The following is a 23,677-nucleotide window of genomic DNA, read 5'->3' as shown; positions in this document are numbered from 1 at the left end:
TTCAGTTGTAGATTTTTAATCTCATTCCTCTTGATGAGCAGTATACTTGATCTCGACTCAACCCCTTCGTTAGAGGATCTGCCAAATTATCTTTGGACTTAACATAGTCGAATGCAATCACTCCATTCGAGATCAACCGCCTAATGGTATTATGTCTACGACGTATATGTCGTGACTTCCCATTATACATATTACTCTGTGCCCTTCCAATCGTCGATTGACTATCACAGTGGATTAGTATGGCAGGCACATGTTTCATCCAGCTCGGAATATCTTCCAAGAAATTTCGCAGTCATTCAGCTTCCTCAGCTGCTTTGTCTAGTGCTATAAACTCGGATTCCATAGTTGACCGAGCAATGCAAGTCTGCTTAGTGGATTTCCAAGATACTGCTCCCCCACCGATCGTGAATACATATCCACTAGTGGATTTGGAGTCTTTTGTATCTGATATCTAATTAGCATCACAATATCCTTCCAACACAGCGGGATATTTTCCATAATGTAATCCATAGTTCATAGTATATTTCAAATATCTGAGAACTTGCATCAATGCTTTCCAATGGGTGTCGTTTGGATTACTCGTAAAACGACTCAGTTTGTTGACCGTACAGGCAATATTTGGACGTGTGCAGTTTGTAAGATACATCAAATTACCTATTATCCGAGAATATTCCAACTGCGATATGGTCTCACCATGGTTTTTCGCTAAGTGTTGACTTAGATCCATAGGTGTTTTCACTGTAGAGAGATCGTACGCATTGAATTTTTTCAATACAGATTCTACATAATGGGATTGTGTTAAAACTATCCCTTCTGATGTCCTGAGAATTTTAATTCCCAATATAACATCTGCTTGACCCATATCTTTCATATCAAAATTTCTGGTCAACATTTTCTTTGTAGTCATGATTACATCATGATTATTGCCCATTATTAGCATGTCGTCTATGTATAGACAGACAATTACATAGCCTTCAGGTGTGTTTTTGACATAAATGCATTTATCACATTCATTTATTCTGAATTCGTTTGACAGCATTACTTTGTCAAATTTTTCGTGCCATTGTTTAGGCGCTTGTTTAAGTCCGTACAACGACTTAACAAGTCGATACACCTTTTTCTCATTTCCAGGAGCCATGAACCCTTCGGGTTGCTCCATATAAATTTCTTCTTCCAACTCACCATTTAAGAACGCAGTTTTAACATCCATTTGATGTATTTCAAGGTCATACAGTGCTGCAATGGCTATTAGCACTCGTATGGACGTAATCCTTGTCACCGGTGAGTATGTATCGAAGTAATTAAGGTCTTCCTCTTGCTTGTACCCCTTGGCTACAAGTCTGGCCTTATACTTGTCAATTGATCCATCAGCTTTATACTTACATTTTAGTATCCACTTACAACCTAATGATTTATTACCAGAAGGAAGGTCTACTAATTTCCAAGTATGATTATTCATGATAGACTCAATTTCACTATTGACAACTTCTTTCCACATTGGAGCATCAGGTCTAGAGAGAGTTTCACTTAATGTTCTTGGTTTCATTTCTGACATGAAAGTCATGAAATCTGGCCCGAACGATTTCTCAACTCTAGCCCGTTTGCTACGACGTGGCTCTTCACTTTGATCGTCAATAGTCCTTTTATAACAGCTAAGTTCGGTAACGTCATTTTTGTTTGAACTTCCGTTGTTATCACTTTCAACGTTTCCCTTTTTATTTGGGAATACGTTTTCAAAGAATATCGCATTCCGAGATTCTATGGTTGTTCCCACATGTATATCAGGAATGTCTGATTTGTGAACTAGGAAACGATATGCACTACTATTATGGGCATATCCGACAAATACCGCATCGAACGTTTTAGGTCCGATCTTTACTTGCTTTGGTTTAGATACTTCGACCTTTGCCAAGCACCCCCACACTTTCAGGTATTTGTACGATGGCTCGCGGCCTTTCCATAGTTCATATGGAGTTTTATCATTTTTCTTATGAGAGATTCTGTTGAGAATGTGATTTGCCGATAATATTGCTTCCCCCCACAAGTTTTGAGGTAAGCCTGAATTTATCAACAAGGCATTCATCATTTCTTTTAGTGCCCGATTTTTACGTTCGGCAACACCGTTTGATTGAGGTGAGTAAGGCGCCGTTGTTTGATGGATAATGCCAGATTCATCAAACGGTGCACCATATTCTCCACCTCTATCGCTTCGAATTATTTTAATTCGTTTGTCAAGTTGGTTTTCAACTTCTGTTTTATAGGTTTTGAACGCCTCTAGGGCTTCGTCTTTACTTCTTAAAAGAAAAACATAACAGAACTTTGTGCAGTCATCGATAAAAGTAATAAAATATATTTTTTTTACCTCCTCTAGTTTGCACAAATTTCAAGTCACATATATCACTATGTATCAACTCTAGAGGAGTTGTTGTCCTTTCCACCGAATGAAAAGGTAGTTTCGTCATTTTCGCTTCCACGCACACTTCACATTTGTGTGTTCCGTCAACATTGACGTTTGGTAATAAATTTAATTTGACGAGACGTTTGAGAGTATTATTATGCACATGTCCGAGTTGATCATGTCATAAATTAAAACACTCAACAACATAGCTGGAAGCATTTATTTTATTACCATCAAAATTTCAGAGTACAGGCATTACAACCATTTTGAATAGACCCTTTTCTAGGTACCCCTTTCCTACGAAGACACCATTCTTCGTAAGTACAAAGTTGTCTGACTGGAACACTAGCCTAAATCCGGCCTTGACCAATGCCGTTTCAGAAACTAGGTTCTTACTGATGTCGGGAACATGGAGTATATCAATGAGTGTTAGCTCCTTTCCAGACGACATCTTCAGAACAACCTTTCCGAGTCCAACAATTGGCGACGTCGTGAAATTACCCATATAGAGCTTCCTGCCATTTATCGAAGTATACTTGGAGAACATCGCCTTATCGGAACAGATATGACGATTTGCTCCAGTATCAATGAGCCACTGCTTCGGGTTGGTATCCACCAAGTTGACTTCAAATACAACCGCAGTGAGATCCAAGTCCTCAAGAGAGGTTGCGACATGATTCGCAGCATCCTTTGGGCCCTTAGTTGGCTTCTTTGGGTGTCTGCAGTCCTTGGACAGGTGTCCTGCCTTTCCACAGTTGTAGCAGGAGCCTTTGAACTTCTTTGCTTGAGCCTTCTTTTTGAACTGCTTCGGCTTTTTAGCGTTCGGCTCGACCAGGTTGGACATTTCGTCTATAGTCCGCTTGGTTCCTCTGGAGTCGGATAACTTTCGATTATCCTCCTCTATTTGTAGCCTTAGGATCAGGTCTTGCAGCCCTATCTCTTTTTGCTTGTGCTTTAGGTAATTCTTGAAATCCTTCCATGACGGAGGGAGCTTCTCAATTACCGCAGCAACTGCGGATGTCTCGTTCAGCTTCATGCCTTCGGCGTCCAGATCATGCAGTATTAATTGCATATCTTGGACTTGAGATGAGACGCTTTTTGAGTCCACCATCATGAAATCCAGAAACCGACCGACGATGAATTTCTTCAATCCAGCATTTTCGGTCTTGTATTTTTTCTCAAGGGATTCCCACAAAGATTTCGCCGTCTCCAGAGAACAATATACGTTATATAACGTGTTGTCCAAGGCGTTGAGTATATAATTGCGGCACAGAAAATCTCCGTGAGACCACGCATCACTAGCAGCCTTACTACCTTCCGTAGCGGCTGGCGTGTCTTTGTGCAAAAACCGTACAAGGTTTAGCGTTGTTAGATAAAACAGCATCTTCTGCTGCCATCTTTTGAAGTCGGTTCCGGTGAATTTCTCCGTGCGGAATGGTTGTCGGAATGGCGGTCGGAACGGCCGTCGGAATGTCATTGGTAGCCATATCAGTTTGCACGAAATATCGTTTATGACTGTTATCCCCGGGTAGCTTCTGGAGTATGCAAACTGATCGTCGAGGCTAGTGTTCGACACTATCTCCGTAAACGATATTCCTTGGGCTGGATCGATCTAGATCATCCATTCTGAAGGGTTGTAACCCTTCACCAAGCTCACTTCAATCTCATCCATCAGATCTGAGGAGTTGTGACCCTCAGATCCCGCCTATTGTCATCGGTCATCGGATCTGGATCCATTGATTCGATGCTTCAGATCAAGTCTCATCCCAGGCCGTCAGATCGTTACTCTTTGCGATCCAACGCTCTAGATCGCATCACAAGCAATCCATCATACCTATTTGATCAATGTTGATCAACGGTAGCCATCCATTCCCTAAGTCAACTGTCCAGTCATCTCCCTTTGCCCACGAGGATGCCAAATTGCGCCTACAAAACGCCCATTGCGCACGTGGCGGGTGGCGGGCTCACAGGTGCGAGCACCTGCTTGCCTTGGGCTAAGGGAGCACCTGTCCTTTTATTTTTGTGTTAACTCCATTAACACATCTTCATTAATAAGTAGAGAATACACATCGAGAATTTCCGATGTGGGACTATTCTCCCATGCATTTTATTAATGAATAATAAATGTTATTTTGGGCTGACTTTAAACATTAATTTCTCATTCACCCTTAATCAGTTTTGAGCAAATTAATAGTCTAAATCTATCTACGCGAATCGTAGATTTCAATTTTGAAGTCAATTACGACTTTCAACAATTGATGACTTCCTTCCTCAAAATCGTTTTTGATCAATTTAAGATCCCAATATCCAACAATACCTAGTATGGATCTGATATGTTTTAATATCAACCTGTTATTTTCTCATAGGAGACTCAGCATGACTTTGATATTTTTTTATATCATATTTATTAGGAGATGTATTGGAAAATAGTAGATGGAGAGAGGAGATCTAAGAGGTTAGTAAAAATATAGAAAGAGAATATTATTATTATTATTATTATTATTATTATTATTATTATTATTGATGAGAAGAAACGTGCGCTGTTTTTAGTAAAAAACCCGTTTACCATTGATTTTTATGGGTGACAATAAACTTGTAAATTATTGATGGCCAGAGCAAATTGTTTAGATTTTTAATGGAAATATTCAGTCAATAAATCAAAATCACAGCTTTGATCCAGCTCATTAAGGTGTATGGCCAAGTCAACAAGATTGCGAAGCAATGCACATTATTAATTGTTTGGAAAAATATTAGTTTTGGCAATATAATTTCAATTCGGTGATGATTCAAAATAAATTTTATTTGGACGTTTTTTTAATATAAAATTATTTATTTATTTAATCTATCGAATTATTTTACCAGTTTTATATTTTATATCTAATTTTTGATAATGAATCCTCTAGCGTAATAATAAATTTATAGAGACAAGATCCTTTGGATTATTTTTATGGTATAAAGAATAGTCATTTTATATTTATTGGTAGAGATGAATGATCCCCAACTATTTAATAAATGGAGATCATTTATCCATTAATAAAGATCAAAGGATCATCTTTTAAATCATAAAAAAAATGATCCAGAAAATTTTCTATGAAATTAGCTCCACTAGTCTAAAAATTTTTTAGATAAGAGGATCTGACCTCGTGGAATTAAATTGGCAAGAAATTACCATTTTATTTAGAATTATAAAAACTCGAATTAATCGACCATTTCTACGGATTTTGGTTAGCGTGAAAAAATTATTTAATTTTATTGTGAAACATTTCCCATACATTAGCAAATGAGTAATCTAGATAATAAAATAAAGGAAAAATGGATACTTCATTTTTTTAACAATTAATTTTTAAAAATATATATATAGTAGCAATCAATCATTAATTAGCACTTTGAATTTTTTTTTTCTCTCCATTCCAAAGCATGTAATAGAGACAAGATAATGGTCATGGGGAGAGTGACATGATTGACAATTTTGATCTTTATTTTAAGGCAAACAAGTTGAGCTAAAAAAACATCATATTTCATTTTAAACCGGCGTATAATGGTGCAAATATATTTTTAAAAATAAATCAAATTTATTCAAATTTAGATCTATCTAATAAAGAAATAGTAATCTTATTTGTGAGATTTTTATGATCATACTGTGTTATGATAGGCTGTAAAATTAAAGATAATATTCACCTACTAAGAAACAACAATAGTACTAAATATGATTTTATTTATCCTAAATATTTATCATAGTCTATCTTAGAAGATGGGAAGAGATTTTTTTCTCTAAAAATATATATCCTTAAAAAATTAATCTCTTATCTTATTCTCATATATCTATTTTTAATCTCTTATCTTATTCTCATATATCTATCATTTTCTAATCAATTGGCGAAGACGAAACAAAGTCAATCGTCGATGTGAATGTCATTAATCAAAATTATTATAATTGTATATTTGTATAATTGAACACGCTTGACCAATTCACTTAGATCTACTCGTCAATATTGTTAAAGAGTCCAGCATGCGTGTCGACTCAATAATTACGTTTATCTCATACGGTTTGTCCTATCTCGCTTAACTTTCTTCTTAACTTGTCTAACTTGACTTTATATTTTGTTTGACATCCAGTTGCTCAAATTAATTGACTCGCTTGACCTGTGATTTGCACGACTAGCTCATCTCGTTCATTCCATATATATATATATATATATATATATATACTCCACATTTCTTTTAAATTTTATATAAAAAAACTTATTTACACTATGGAAGAACTAGTAAATTAATTATCTGGAATTTGTAGTTTATTTTTACAGGAATTAGTTAACCATCATGATATATTATTATACAAATAAAAAATTATAGTAAATATTTAACATCGGATCCGTGGCGCAATGGTAGCGCGTCTGACTCCAGATCAGAAGGTTGCGTGTTCGATTCACGTCGGGTTCAATATACAAATGCAGGATTAAATTTGTTTTTCGATATTTTAACTGAGCTTAGTTCTTATACCATTACGAAGGCATATTCCATATTCTCTAGTTGGGCCGTCAGGGAAGGCCCAGTCTAACTTCCAATGGCTTGGTATTGTAGATGAGTCTTATCCAACTGCTTCGTATCTTTGATTTCATCAGGTATAAAATGTATAAATCATAAAAATAATATTATATTTATTTAAATTCGTCGGGTTTTATAAAATATATATTTTATTTTATAATTTTATGTAGTTTTAAACCAATTAATTACTTCGATTAAAATGACTTGATAAACCAAAATATTTAAATTTAACATCTTTTTTGGAAAAATATAAAATTATCTCATGTAGGTTTTCCATAGGTTCTAACAGATACAATGGAGAGTTAGAAAGATAAGTATGAGAAGATGAACTAGTCAGGAAAGTCCATGTCGTAGCTTGGTTGCAGCATCGGCGTCGACTCATCACCATCGCGCTATAGTACCGCATCATCAGTTCATCTATCATTGTCCAATTAACTTCTGGCACCACCACATCCATATTTTTTTAGCATGTTTATTTCTTATTTATTTTCTTTAACTTAAACGTATTGCCAAACATTAAAATAGAGAAAATTATTGGAGCAATCTCAATGATCCGTGAGATCATGTGTTTTGGTATTTGGACAAAGAGTTTAAGTTAAATTCACCCTTATATTTGATATGTATATTCGAGTTATACAGGTTTGCAGGATACACATATGACTCAGGTTGATGACTTCAAGTCCGATGAAGGATGGAGTATTCGAGGGACCATGGACAAGACAACAAGGACAAGGGCCGAAGAATTAATTATGCATTTCTGAAATAGAGTTAGAAATACTAAAAAGGGATGAAATTAGGTGCCAGTCGACTGGGAACAATGAAAATCGAACACAAAATGCTTCTGTGTGTTGATTTCAATATGGGCAGTAGACTAATACTAGTCTGAAACTGTATTTCAACACTGATTGTGACCGGGTCAACTCGTGTAGATGTATGAGATCTATGAGGGATAAATACACGAGTTTAAGGTCAGTTGGATGATAAGTTTTTAACAATTAGGATAGTGATGCATAGCTTTTTGGATGTTAGACAAAGGGGGAGAAGTAAGATTTAGTTGGGAAAACCTTAGTGCCTTTGCGTAGGAGGAGCCTTATGATAGATTCTTAAATAGTCCTATGGTAAAATTCCTAAGTCAATGAAGAGCATAGGTGTAGGGAGAGCTTTGGGATATGTTCCAATGCATGTTGCATTATTGTTCATTCGGCGGTGTAAGTCCAAATATGTAACATTGACAACGTAAGTCCATTCGGCGGTGTAAGTCCAAGTGTGTAGCCTTGTGATAGATTCTTAAATAACCCTATGGTAAAATTCCTAAGTCAATGAAGAGCATAGGTGTAGGGAGAGCTTTGGGATATGTTCCAATGCATGTTGCATTGCTGTTCATTCGGCGGTGTAAGTCCAAGTATGTAGCTTTGACAACATAAGTCCATTCGGCGGTGTAAGTCCAAGTGTGTAGCCTTGGTAACATAAGTCCATTCGGTGGTATAAGTCCAAGTGTGTAGCCTTGGCAACATAAGTCCATTGTTCTTTTAGCATGTTTATTTGCTATTTGTTTTCCCTAACTTAAACGTATTGTTAAACATCAAAAAAAGGGAGATTGTTGGTGCAATCCTAATGGTCCATGAGACCATGTTTTTTGGTATTTGAGCAAAGAGTTTAAGTTGGGTTCACCCTTGTATTTGATATGTGTATTCGAGTTATGCAGGTTTATAGGATACACATATAACTCAGGTTGATGTCTTTGATTCCGGTGAAAGATGGAGCATCCGAGGGACCGTGGACAAGGGAGTAAGGACAAAGGCCGAGGGAAGCAACTTCGAGGCATACGCGAAGGATGACATTGGGACAATCCACGGGCTTGGGTGCATCTGAGGGACGAGAGCCAAAGGAAGTATGCTTGAAGGTAAGAGATCAAAGCTACAACGAAGCATCGAGTGAGTCGTAAGGGTGAGGGTCCGAGTGCTGAGAGATTGTACTCGGGTAACAGTCGACTGGTGGTTTTATCAGTCGACTATGTAGTTGACTGGAAGCGAACAGAATACTTCTGTTTGCTCGGCCAATGAGGAGCAGTTGACTGATACTTTTACTAGTCGACTGGTATCGAGTCGTTGGGATCTTCACAGAGGGCAGTCGACTGATAGTTTTTGCAGTCGACTAGCAGGCTAGGTTTTCTAACCCGCGACCTATATAACTAAGCCTTGGGAGGTTGGTTAAAGTCGACAAAATTAGACTTGGTTAAAGTCTAATTGGTAGTCTACCAGTGCTCAAGGTTTCCCTTGTGTGTAAGAGGTCTTGTTGAGTTTGTGGTGAGATTTCTCCACCACAAGGTGGTTTGAGCCAGCCAGAATTTCCGGGGACTAATTCACCAACGGATTGAGAGATCATCCACTTTACGGACAATCGTGGAGTAAGAGCAAGTTATCTCTCAACCACGTTACATCGACGTGTATTGGGTTGCTTTTCTTTCTTAGTCTTTGTATTTCGTTTAGTGTTTAACTTATTTATTTTATATTATTCCGCTGCACAAGTTAACATGCGTAGGAAGCTATCGATTTGGGGGCACCGCCTATTCAACCCCCCATTCTAGCCGGTCGCAAGATCCCCTATACTCTGGCAGTCCAAAGCTCAATAGAAGAGCATTCATCATCTCCTTTAGAATTCGATTCTTTTGCTTAGCAACTCCATTTTGTTGAGGAGTATAAGGAGCTGTAATTTCGTGTCTGATCTCATGTTCAGCACACAACTCAGTGAATGGTGATACATATTTCTCGATGACTTTTAACCACCTTAATCTTTCTATTAAGCTGGTTTTCAACCTCATTCTTATAATGTGTAAATTTCTCTATAGCTTCATTCTTACTTTTGAGAAAAATACACATAACAGTATTTTATATTATCATCTACAAAAGTGATAAAGTATTTATTCCCATCACGTGTTGGTGTACCCTTGAGGTCACACACGTCGGTGTGAATTAGCCTGATTAAGCCATGAAGGACATCGAAGAGGCGGTATCGACCGTGCAATGGAGACGGCCGCTTGGCGATTGAACGCCACCATATTATTGTTGGAACAACAATCTGCCAGAGATATTGGGAACTTTGTTGAATTTAAGTTACATGAAATTAAATTTAACTTATCTGTAAAGATGACCTGGGCAGATAATATCAGGCTGCCAATAGGGGTTGGTTTCTGCTAATTACCGAGTGCAAACCAAGCTCCGAGTGAGCAGCCGGACTGGCAAGTCCCAAACCAAGTGACCCAATTGCTGAGTGAGTATGCGAGCGACCAAGCGAATTGACCAAGCGAGCAGTCAGGTGAGCAGAGGGGCCGAGCGGTCGAGTGGACTGAGCGGTTGAGCGAGTGACCAGCTGAGTAGACCGAGCGAGCGGCCGGGAGAGCAGAGGGTTGAGCGAGTGTGCGGTCGGACAGGAGAACTAAGCGATCAGAGTGAATGCAAAGGCTGATTGAGCGAATTGAGCAACCGGACGAACATGCAACCAACCAAACGAAAATGCCGACCGTGTTAGTGGTCGAGCGAATGCATAGGATGACCGAGCGAATTGAGCGACCAGACGGGCGTGCAGTCGATCAGACAAAAATGTCGACCGAGTTAGCGGTCAAGCGAATGTAAAGGCCGACCGAGCAAATGTAGAATTCGAGTGGGTGGATAGATTAAGGTTTGTGAGGGTCGCAGTTTCCTTCAAACAGATTCGTCCCACCTCCTCGTTTCCCCCGTGCCCACTTATCTCCGATGCCGCACACGGAGGTCGTCGATTAAGCCATGAAGGACATCGAAGAGGCAGTAGGTGAAGGTGGCATCGGCCGTGCAATGGCGATGAGCGCGTGGCGGTTGAATGCAACCATATTGTTCCATCAAAAGTGTAGGCTGTCAGAGGAGCCCGTCACCGGGTAGTCATGCTCCAGCATGATGTCGTACACAAAGCAGCGTGCGTTGTAGTCCATCATCTTGAGCATGTACTATGTATGAACATTTAGTCTTATTAAAATTTTGATTCAATTCAGTTAATCAATATTAAATTAATTTTTAATTAATTCAATTAATTTATGAATCAAATTAACTGAGTGCTACTGCAGTTTAAAAAAAAATATCTGTAAAGTAGTTCAATATACAGGTCGACTCATTCACTCGGTACCGATCGAGAAACTGCATTGACAAATTACTTATTGAGACCGTAATCCATATACTCTACAATAGATAGTCAAGTACTTGCTGGATGATGATTAATTAGTAATATAAAGAATAATACAAAAATAAAAATTGCGGGATAGAGAAAGAAAGTACACTGAGTGAAACAATGATCGTCAAATTTGCCTCACAATTCAAGAATCAGTGTGTCACTAATGCTTATTCTCGTGTGTTCGAGTTAGACCACATTGTGGAAGCCCATTTTGGCACCCACCTTACTGAGTAGGCCAGACGCACCTCCATTTCAACCTGCTATACATGGGTAACTCATTTCTATGACATCATTTTTGAGAAATCAATTAAATAAAATCAATTAATAATTTGAAGATAGGCAACGCTCATCCCTTTAGCTCGATTCTCCGCCACCACAACGGAGGAAGTATTCAGATTGAGTTCTCTCTCAACTCATCCAAACTGATGGGGGCAGAATCTATAGATTATTATTATTTTTAATATTTTTAATCTTTTTGAGTATTTAAGGTGTTTTAATAATTTCTATTTTTTTAAATTTTTTTAACTGTTTAGGAATTTTAAATTACGAGTATGCTATGAAATTTTTTTACTTTCATTCAACAATTTTAACCTTTAGTACGAATTAAAAATTATTGTCTATATATATAAACATCTATTTAACTATAAGGGGATTCTTCTATTATTAAATAAAATTTTTTTAAAAAAAGAAATACACTAGTTATCTTTTTTTTTACCTTATCCTCAAACCTTCCATCTTGTCAGTTCTTAAAATAATCATTATCCGATGTTAATTAACATTGACTGGATCCACGTAATATTATTATTATTATTATTATTATTATTGATAATTTTTATCTTTTAGATATTTTTAATATTTTTGATAATTTTAATTTTTTTTAGATTTTTAATCTATTTAGGAAATTTATGATGGTAAATTTGTTAGAAAGTTTTTTGTCACTTTGTTAGATTTCTGATGCACAAATTAATTGACTCGCTTGACCTGTGATTTGCACGACTAGCTCATCTCGTTCATTCCATCAAAAATATATATATATAATCCACATTTCTTTTAAATTTTATATAAAAAAACTTATTTACACTATGGAAGAACTAGTAAATTAATTATCTGGAATTTGTAGTTTATTCTCGCAGGAATTAGTTAACCATCACGCGGTATTATTATGGAAATAAACAATTGTCGAAAACATTTACATCGGATCCGTGGCGCAATGGTAGCGCGTCTGACTCCAGATCAGAAGGATGCGTGTTCGATTCACGTCGGGTTCATATATAAATGTGGGATTTAATTATTTTTTCGATATTTTATAACCATTACGAAGGCATATTCCATATTCTCTAGTTGGGCCGTCGGGGAACGGCCCAGTCTAACTTCCAATGGCTTGGTATTGTAGATGAGTCTTATCCAAGTGTTCGTATCTTTGATTTCATCAGGTATAAAATGTATAAATCATAAAAATAATATTATATTTTATTTAAATTCGTCGGGTTTTATAAAATATATATTTTATTTTATAATTTAATGTAGTTTTAAGCCAATTAATTACTTCGATTAAAATGACTAGATAAATCAAAATATTTAAATCTAAACTCTCTTCCGAAAAAAATCTAAAACTATCTCCTAAAGATTTTCCATAGGTTCAAGAGATACAGTGGAGAGTTGAAAGATAAGTATGAGAAGATGAATTAGTCAGGAAAGTCCACATCGTATCCTGGCTGCACCATCGGTGTTGACTCATCACCGTTATCGCTAGAAGTTTCACTGGAACTGTGCTGTTTTGAGCACTATAGTACCGCATCATCAGTTCATCTATCATTGCCCAATCAATTTCCGACACCATCACATCCATGTTGTCATTGACTCCGTCCTCGTTCCTCGTGCTGACTTGTCTCCGGTGCCACTGCTTCGGTCGTCGACAAACTCGCACTCCCTCTTATCCTTAGTGATGGTGTAGTGGAAGGATCCCCTTCTTCGCCTCGTTTCCCCCATGCCCACTTATCTCTGATGCAACACGTGGAAGTCGTCGATTAAGCCATAAAGGACATCGAAGAGGGGGTGTCTGAAGGCGGTATCAGCCGTGCAACGGCGACGGGCGCGTGGCGGTTGAACACCACCATACTGTTCCATAAAAAACGTAGGCTGTCTGAGGAGCCCGTTGTTGGATATATGTGAATGAAGAATAGCTAAAAGAGACATGAAGCTCCATTGTGAATGAGAATTTAATCCTACATTGAAAGTTTCATGACATATTAGTTAGTTTATATTGATTCACATGCATTGCTGATGTGAATAAATGCATGAGCTCTCTTTCACGCGTGGGTGCGTAGGGGGTACAAATCTAGGACATGGATTGCACTGAACCATGTTGACTCGGCAAGTAATGATCATTAGACGATCATTAACGATGCTCATTGGTCTAAACTCCTATATAAGGAGGTTGCGACCATAGACAAAAGGTTAAATACTAAAAAAAGCTGAAGCTCTCCACCTACGTTCCCCTTCTCCTTTGTCATGCATCTCTTGCTCGGCAGAAAACCCGTGATAGCAGTCGGGTACGACTGCTTGCCTGTCTGGTCGCATTGCTCGGTTGGCCTCTCTGACCACTCGGTCGGCCTCTTTGTCCGTACGACCGCACGCTCGATCGGCCTCAGCTCGCTCGCTAGCTTGCTCTGTTAGAATTTGAGGGATATCCTAAGACAATCACCTTACGTTTTTTTTTCTATTTATTTGATAAGTATAGATTTACTATTTGAGTGCATATTATATGTTTGATTGTTTTAAACGCATTTACTAAATGCCCTAGCATAATTCATAGCATGAGAGAATTTGTGATTGGACCGCAACTAGTGCTTATCTCTACATGTGTAATTATAAATATATTGAAATTTTCTTAGTCGTCGAATTGATGTATTTGGACACCATCAATTCTGTAAGACTAGCAAGGGTTATCTGCTTGGTTCGGTCAAGCAGTTGTTTTCTTACTGGCTGGAAACATTGGGATGTCGACAGTTAAACGTGGATACTAGTTATAGTAACTAGTTCATTGGAATGACTCGCTGTAAGACTTCATATGGTTCTCTGCATATATATAGATATGTCTGTGAAGTTTTTACTACAGCACGAGTGCAAATTTCTTTCGACTTGAGGTATACAAGTCATCTTAGTCATGGAGACTTATACTTTGACATCTTAAGCAAACATCTCATTAAGGTATGGATCCGGGATGATTGAGTATAAGTTGAAATGTCGAATGTGTTTGGATAGCCCACAGAGGATTCATCGCTCCTTGTGAGGAGACATATATCCTATGGTCACTCGTTAGGATTATTACTCAAAGTCTTTGGCTAAAGCATCATATGTTAAAAGTACGAGACTCTTGTACACTGTTAGGATGTATACTAAAAGCCTAGCTTTTGGTATAAATATTTATCTAGAAATAATAATCACATTGGTCAAATGTCTACATTTATGATAAATGTAATTGTTCAATTAATTTATATTGTAGATAACATGGTGTGTGGTGTCACACACAGAGGATCATGATATCAGTACCTTATAAATTATAAACAGTAGCTCACGACCAAGATGGAAAGGAACAAACTATTAAAAGGTCGTAGTGTAATTAGGTATTAGTTTATCTTAACTATATAATTACACTAGTACACTTAGAGTGTATTGAGTAGGACCATTAGAGGTCGTTTCTTTTATACTGACTTTATAAAGGAACAAAGACCTCAGTTATTATGGAAGTGTGTGCTCTTAATCCTAATATAATAACAAGCACATATATTTGATATTTATTTCTTTAATTTATCAATGGGTGAGATTTAATTCGATAAATCAATAAGCCCAATAAGTTGGAAAATGATATCACTTATAGTGTGTGTTGTTGATTATAGAAGGAAACTGTGTCCTAGTAATCTAGGTTGAGAATGTCCCCAAGAGGAGCTCATAAGGATTGTCATGTTAAACCCTGCAGGTGGACTTAGTCCAACATGACGATAAGGTTGAGTGGTACTACTCTTGGACTAAGATATTAATTAAATGAGTTGTCAGTAACTCACTTAATTAATGGACATTCGACATCTTAAACACAGGGAGACTAACACACTCATAATAAGAAGGAGCCCAAAATGTAATTTGGGATTGGTGCGGTAGTTCAATAATAGTTCTTTAGTGGAATGAATTATTATTGATGAAATTAAGTTGTGTGTTCGGGGCGAACACGGGATGCTTAATTTCATCGGGAGACCAAAACCAATTCCTCCTTTCGGTCCCTATCGTAGCCTCTTGTATATAGAGATTTATACCCACCACATACCCACCTTCTTACCCATCCAATGGGGCCAGCCAAGCTAGCTTGGAACCCAAGCTAGGGCCGGCCAAGACCAAGTGGATGAGCCAAGTTGGTGGTCGGCCAAAGCTTGGGTCCCAAGCTTAGGTGGCCGACCACTAGAATATTAAAAAGGATTTTTATTAAAATTATTTCTTATGTGGATATCATGTTTTTAAAAGAGAGTTTAAAATTTTAAAATTTCCTTTTATAGCTTTCTACAAAAGATTAAGAGAAGAGATTAATCTCTTTCCTTATTTGTAGATTAAAAGGATGGTTTTAATTTTTGGTAAAAATTTTCCTTATTTGTAAATCATCTACATGTTTAAAAGAGAGTTTAAAATTTGAAATATTTCCTTATTTGTTGATTAAAAGGTGAGTTTTAAATTTTAAGAAAACTTTCCTTTTTAACCATGTTCATGATTTAAAATAGAGTTTAAAAACTAAATATTCTCTTTTGTAAGTTTCTACAAGAGATTAAGAAAAGATTTGATATCTTTCCTTATTTGTAGATTAAAAGAGATTTTAATTTTTAGAGATAACTTTTTTTTTATCCACATGTTAAAAGAAAGATTTTAATTTATAAAATTTTCTTTTTATTAACCAATCATGAAGAGATAAAAATTATTAGAGAAATTTTTTAAATTTCTGGAGACAAATTAGGAAGTTTTAATTAATTAAAACTTTTCTTGTTTTGGGGAGAAGAGTGGCCGACCAAATAAATTGGAGAAGAGAAAATTATTTTTAATTAAATAAATTTTCCTTTTCATGGCAAAAGAATTAAGGAAGTTTTTATTTAAATTTCCTTATTTGCCAAGACCAAGGATTATAAAAGAGGGGGTAGAGGAGGCTTCATTAATGAATGACTCTATTCTATTTTCTCCCTCTTTTCTTCCTTGGTGTGGCCGGCCCTTCTTCTTTTCTCTCTTCCTCTTGTGTGGCCGAAATCCTTTATCTCTTGGAGCTTGGAGGAGGTGGCCGGATCTAGCTTGAGGAAGAAGGAGAGAAAGCTTGCATCCCTTGAAGCTTGGTTCGTGAAAAAATTCTTCATCCTTTAGAAGATATGCTTGGCCGAAACTTGAAGGAAGGAAGAAGAAGGTGCCTTGGTGGTTCTCGTCTCGGAAGATCGTTGCCCACACAACGTCCGGGATTAGAAGAGGAATACGGTAGAAGACCTAGAGGTTTTTTGTTTTCAAAAGAAAAGGTATACTAGTATTTAATTTCTGCATCATACTAGTTTTATTTCTTTGTAAAAATACCAAATACAAGAGGCATGCGATTCTAGTATTTCGAATTAGTTTTCGATGTTATGTTTTTTTATTTTTCTTTTCCTTGTGATTTGATTGTTCCTTTTGGTTGACCTAAAGTTATTTAAGGAAATTAAATATTAGCTTTTCTTAAAAGGCTTTGTCTAGGCGGTGGTGGTTGTTCCCATATCCAAGAAGGTCATGTGCCTCGCCATGCAGTCATGGAAGCCAATTTTGGAAATTAATATTTAATGGAATTAATAACCTAGGTGATTTGGATCGAACGTGTTAAGTTCCGCAGGAGATCCAAGTCTAAACCTAAAAGAACAAATAAATCAAACTTAGGATCAAACGTGTTAAGTTCCGCAGGCGATCCAAGTTTAATTTAAAAGAACACATGGTAGCTAGGAAAAGGTTCAGACCTTTGTACAAAATTTTTGTACAGTGGAACCGATAGGTTTTCCGAGTGCAAATTTCTTTCGACTTGAGGTATACAAGTCATCTTAGTCATGGAGACTTATACTTTGACATCTTAAGCAAACATCTCATTAAGGTATGGATCCGGGATGATTGAGTATAAGTTGAAGTGTCGAATGTGTTTAGATAGTCCACAGAGGATTCATCGCTCCTTGTGAGGAGACATATATCCTATGGTCACTCGTTAGGATTATTACTCAAAGTCTTTGGCTAAAGCATCATATGTTAAAAGTTTGAAACTCTTGTACACATGTATGAATAATTTGAATCCGCAGAACGAGAAAGTATTACTTGGGCTAGGTATGACGTAGTCAGCCTAGTGGGAACAAGACGCATAGACTATGTCCTAAACTAAGAGGGTATAATACTCGTGTACGGGCACGACCTACGCGCGCCGAATGCCGGACTAATTGTGGCAAAATTTTCCCAAGTGGAATAATTAACATTTTGTCATGTAAACATTTTTGCTACTTGTGTAAATGATGGACTTTCACAACTCTGCAAGTAATAATCATTAGATGATCATTAAGGTTGCCCATTGGTCTGAGCTCCTATATAAGGAGGTTGTGACCACAGGTAAAAGGTTACACACTCAAAAAAGTTGAAACTCTCCACCTACGTTCCCCTTCTCCTTTGTCGTGCATCTCTTACTCGGTAGAGAGCTCGTGATAACAGTCGAGTACGACCGCTTGCTCGCCCGGTCGCATTGCTATTTGATAAGTATAGATTCACTATTTGAGTGCATATTATATGTTTGATTGTTTAAAACTCATTTACTGAATGCCCGTAATATAATTCATAGCATGAAAGAATTTATGATTGGATTGCAACTAGTAATTATCTCTACATGTCCAATTATGAATATATTGAAATTTCCCTAGTCGTCGAATTGATGTATTCGAACACCATCAATTCTATAATACTAGCAAGGATTATACTACTTGATTTGGCCAAGCAGCTATTTTCTCACTGCTGGAGATATTGGGATGTAGTGAGTTAAACGTGGATGCTGGTTATGATAACTAGTTCATTGGAGTGACTCGCTGTAAGATTTCATATAGTTCTCTGCATATATATAGACATGTCTGTGAAGTTTTTACTGTAGCACGAGTGCAAGTTTCCTTCAACTTGACGTATACAAGTCATCTTGGTCATGGAGACTTATATTTTGACATCTTAAGCAAGCATCTCATTGATGTGTGAACCCAGGATGATTGGGTATAAGTTGAAGTGCCCGAAGGTTTTTGAATAGCCCACAGAGGATTCACCGCTCCTTGCGGGGAGATGTATACTCTATGGACACTCGTTAGGATTATTACTCAAAGTCTTTGGCTAAAGCATCACATATTTAGAGTGCGAGACTCTTGTACACATGTATGAGTAATTTGAATTCGCAAAACAAGGAAGTATTACTTGGGTTAGGTGTGATGTAGTCAGCCTAGTGAGGACAAGACATATAGATTATGTCCTGAACCAAGTGAGTGTAAGATGAGTGAAAGGAACAAGGCACGACTCACTGTAGCTACTGAAGGATTTAGAATTAATTCTAAGATTAACTATAATTTTTCGACTAATTGGGGATCATGATATACTACTAGGTGCGACTCATGATCGTTCTATAATTAAGTAGTTAATTATAGACGACTAAGATAAATCGGAAACATATTAGGACACACCCACTAATGAGTCTCTAAAAGACGTAAAATAAGTTAAAGAATGAGATTCTTAGATCAAGAGATAAATATTTGGTTGGACTATACATAAGACAAATATTTGGTATAATCATGAATTAGTCATGAACCAACTTGGTTTAGTTGTGAACCAAACCAAGGGGTTAATGGGCTAATTTTTAGTTAATGGTAATGGGTTGGATTTGAGATTTCTAATATAATTCATTAATGAGGCCTATATATTGATATTGGTTGAAAGATAATTATACACATGAGATTTTTAATTGGCTTGTAAGGTTTTTGAAAAAATCTTAACCCAATTTCTTACTTGTCAATTGATCCTGTCTGAAAGCTTGACGCAATGAAGAGCTGGGGACGGTGGGTGGAGACTCCAGAGAGATGGTAGGCGACGACCAACAAAAATTGGAAACCTATGAGATCACAAACACTATGAGTTTATGCAAGAGACATAAAATGAGTTTGAGAATTGGATTCTCAGATTGAGAGAGATTGAATCTGGTTAGACTAGATGAAAGACAAATATGGGGAAAATTTTGTCACAATAGAAGCGTGAATGGGTCACGCCTTTTGAAGAGAATTAGACCCTCTTTGATTTAATTATAAACTAAAATGATTTAGTTTTAATTAAAAATAGGTTTGATTGTTGAACTAAATGGTTTGGTTAAACTAACTTAGTTTGGTCATGAACCAAATTTAAGATAAATAATTTTGAATTTTGAGCTAATGGATATGGTTTTAGATTGGATCTAAATCCGATAAAATATATATATATATATATATATATATATATATATATATATATATATATATATATATATAATATAGTTTGGAGAGAAATTTACGGGGTATATTCAATTAAGAGATTGAATGACTTTCATTAAATTTTTTTTAATGATAGATTTTTATAAAGTTTATAGATTTTTATAGAATCTCATATAGTTGTGAAAAAATTCCATGGAGTTCTATAGACTTTTTTGCAAGACTTTTGTAGGATTGAAAGCGCTAGAGGGGGGGGGGGGGTGAATAGCGCTCGTGGCTTATTCGTTCGTTTCGAAAAAACTCAAAGTAAATACGCAACGAAAAATTAAAACACAAACAATACTCAAACACCAAGGGTTTTACTTGATTCGGAGCCGAGGGCGACTCCTACTCCAAGGCTCACACTCGTTGAACATTTACTTCGGACAATCACTATCAATTCGGAAAATACTTTGAAGTACAATTTAGAGCAGTAACGAAAATTATACCGCTAGAAAAAATAGAGAATTTAAAGCTGTTAGTCGTCGGAGTCAAGTTACAGCTTTGTCGGATCATTCTTTGAGCAGCACAGAAGATGGATTACGATTTAAAGTTCTTTTTTTTTTCTGCTGCTCGAGACAAACTTATATAGCATGTTGAGGGCGCCTCCCATTTCCCTGGGAGGTGCCTCAAGCCCATCTTATCCGCAGCATGGATAAGCTCCACTTTGCCCGTAGCCTATCCGACTGAGGGCGCCTCCAAGCCCATGGAGGGTGCCTCCAACCCCACATCTAGGGCGCCTCCAAGCTCTATAGAGGGTGCCTCCTGCTCTGCTGCACGGAGCCTTCGAGCAGTGCACCCAAGGCACCTCCAAGTTCCATGGAGGGTGCCTCGGGTACTGTTCGTCTGAGACTTAAAGGTTTTTTCACTCCCTGCAAGATGTATTAGTCCAAAATACAAAACATATCCTGAAAAAAAAGTTTAACGCAATAATATAAGAAATAATAAGTCATTTTGATAGTCTTTGGACTATCCGATTTTGACTTCGGATTTCCATCCGGAAACCCTAGGTCAAACCGACTCTTACTATTCCCTCATCAGGGAATGCTAGTGAGAGCCCTAGAGCCGATCATGTGATGATTGTTGTATGAACTCGATGTATCATATATATATATATATATATATATATATATATATATATATATATATATATATATATATATATATTTATAAAGGCATTTCTTTATGGTTATTATACTTACTTGTATTGGTGTCAAATAATTGAGTATAATAGCGTCCTTGAATAGAAGGTTCTTATCTATATCAATCGATTGATTGAATTGATAATGAGATGATATAGAGAACACTACTTTTAATCATTCCTAGTCAAGTATTAACATTCAGGGACAATGTTAATGCGATGAGACTAGCATGTAGGTCAACTCGATGACTTGATCTCACAAGTCATGGATATTAGATATCAAATTGACACATGGATATGTATTGGAGAATGTATACTAAATGACCCGCTATGAGAAAGTATCATGGATCGTTATATGAGTGTCATATACTTTCTCATGTAACTATTAGTATGACTATCAGTCCTTGGACCTAAAGTCACCATGGTTCCCTACATAAGGAGTTGCATACTTTGATTTCGTCAAACGTCTCCCGTAAATGTGTGGACTATAAAGGCGACTATTGGTATGTAACAAATTATACGGAGGGATGTGAGTGATGTAGATGGGATCTATTCGTCCTATATGATAGGAGTGATATCATGATTCTTGATAGAGTGAGACCATTAAGTGCATGACAATGCCCAAATAAGTCAATATGAGATATTGAGCTCATTTGATTAGAGTGAGTCTATTTAGAGTTCAAGACATAAATTGATTAGAGGATGACACAGTCTATGCCTCAATTGATCAATTTAGATGTCAAGGATAGAAGGACGTTGTCACATATTGTGAGAGTCACAATTAGTAGTCACAATGGTGATGTTGGATCTCAACTGTTAGAGTGTATACTAAAAGCCTAGCTTTTGGTATAAACATTTATCTAGAAATAAGAATCACATCGGTCAAATGTCTACATTTATGATAAATGTAGTTGCTCAATTAATTTATATTATAGATAACATGGTGTGTGGTGTCACATACAGAAGATCATGTTATCGGTTTCTTATAAATTATAAACAGTAGCTCACGACCAAGATGGAAAGGAACAAACCATTGGAAGGTCGTAGTGTAATTAGGTATTAGTTTATCTTAACTATATAATTACACTAGTACACTTAGAGTGTATTGAGTAGGACCATTTAAGGTCGTTCCTTTTATACTGATTTTATAAAGGAACAAAGACCTCAGTTATTATGGAAGTGTGTGCTCTTAATCCTAATATAATAACAAGCACATATATTTGATATTTATTTCTTTAATTTATCAATGGGTGAGATTTAGTTCGATAAATCAATAAGCCCGATAAGTTGGGAAATGATATCACTTATAGTGTGTGTTGATTATAGAAGGTATCCTAGTGATCTAGGTTGAGAACGTCCCAAGAGGAGCTCATAAGGATTGTCATGTTAAACCTGCAGGTGGACTTAGTCCGCATGACGATGAAGTTGAGTGGTACTACTCTTGAGCTAGATATTAATTAAGCGAGTTGTTAGTAACTTACTTAATTAGTGGATATTTGTTATCTTAAACACGGGAGACTAACACACCATAATAAGAAGGAGCCCAAATGTAATTTGGGATTGGTGCGGTAGTTCAATAATAGTTCTTTAGTGGAATGAATTATTATTGATGAAATTAAGTTGTGTGTTCGGGGCGAACACGGGATGCTTAATTTCATCGGGAGACCAAAACCAATTCCTCCTCTCGGTCCCTATCGTAGCCTCTAGTATATAGAGATTTATACCCACCGCATACCCACCTTCTTACCCATCCTATAGGGGCCGGCCAAGCTAGCTTGGAGACCAAGCTAGGGCCGGCCATGGGTATGTTCATGGGTGAATTCATGTGGCCGTCCCTATTAAATAAAAAGGAATTTTAAATTTTAAAATTTTTCTTATGTGGATAATATAATTTAAAAGAGAGTTTAAAAATTTAAATCTTTCCTTTTATAAGATTCTACAAAAGATTAAGAGAAGAGTTAAAATCTCTTTCCTTATTTGTAGATTAAAAGGTTGATTTTTGTTTTGGTAAAAACTTTCCTTTTAATTATATTCATGATTTAAAAGAAAGTTTAAAAATTAAAAATTCTCTTTTATTAGTTTCTACAAAAGATTAAGAAAAGATTTAATATCTTTCCTTATTTGTAAATTGAAAGGAGATTTTAATTTTTAGAGATAACTTTTCTTTTTGGAAATTATCCACATGTTTAAAAGAAAGATTTTAATTTATAAAATTTCTTTTTATTAACCAATCATGAAGGGATTAAAATTATTGGAGAAATTTTTATAAATTTCTATAAACAAATTAGGAAGTTTTAATTTTTGTTTTAATTAAAACTCTCCTTGTTTTGGGGAGAAGAGTGGCCGGCCATTATAATTTGAAAAGAGAAAATTATTTTAATTAGATAAATTTTCCTTTTCAATGGTAAAAGAATTAAGGAAGTTTTTATTAAATTTTCCTTATTTGCCAAGACCAAGGATTATAAAAGAGGGGGTACAGGAGGCTTCAAGGCGAACGACTCTATTATTTTTCTCCCTCTTTTTTCTCCTTGGGTGTGCATTTTCTTTCCTCTCCTCTCCTTTGTGTGGCCGAAACCTTCTCATGGTGGAGATAGCTTTGGTGGCCGGATCTAAGAAGGAGAAGAAGGAGAGAAAAGAAGCCTCTTTTCTAGCATCCCTTGGAGCATGGTGGTGGTGGCCGAACCTCTTCATCCTAGGAGAAGTTTTGATGGCCGAAACTTGCAAGGAAGAAGAAGGTGCTTGGTGGTTCTCATCTCGGAAGATCGTTGCCCACACAACGTCCGAGGTTAGAAGAGGAATACTGTAGAAGATCAAGAGGTCTTTCTAAAAGATATAACTAGTAATTTT

General features: G+C 36.6%; 2 non-coding genes across 2 annotated transcripts; both read left to right on the top strand.

Moving 5' to 3' along the window:
• The first annotated feature begins 6,766 nt into the window (after positions 1–6,766).
• Positions 6,767–6,838, top strand: TRNAW-CCA. The gene has a single exon. It is a non-coding gene; the product is annotated as a tRNA-Trp (tRNA).
• Positions 6,839–12,339: 5,501 nt separating this feature from the next.
• TRNAW-CCA lies at positions 12,340–12,411 on the top strand. Its single transcript has one exon. It is a non-coding gene; the product is annotated as a tRNA-Trp (tRNA).
• Positions 12,412–23,677: the final 11,266 nt, after the last annotated feature.

Source organism: Zingiber officinale, chromosome 6A (genome assembly GCF_018446385.1).
Source record: "Zingiber officinale cultivar Zhangliang chromosome 6A, Zo_v1.1, whole genome shotgun sequence".
Classification (NCBI taxonomy): Eukaryota; Viridiplantae; Streptophyta; class Magnoliopsida; order Zingiberales; family Zingiberaceae; genus Zingiber; species Zingiber officinale.
The sequence above is the reverse complement of the archived record's forward strand: the minus strand, read 5'-3'. Positions and strand labels throughout refer to the sequence as shown.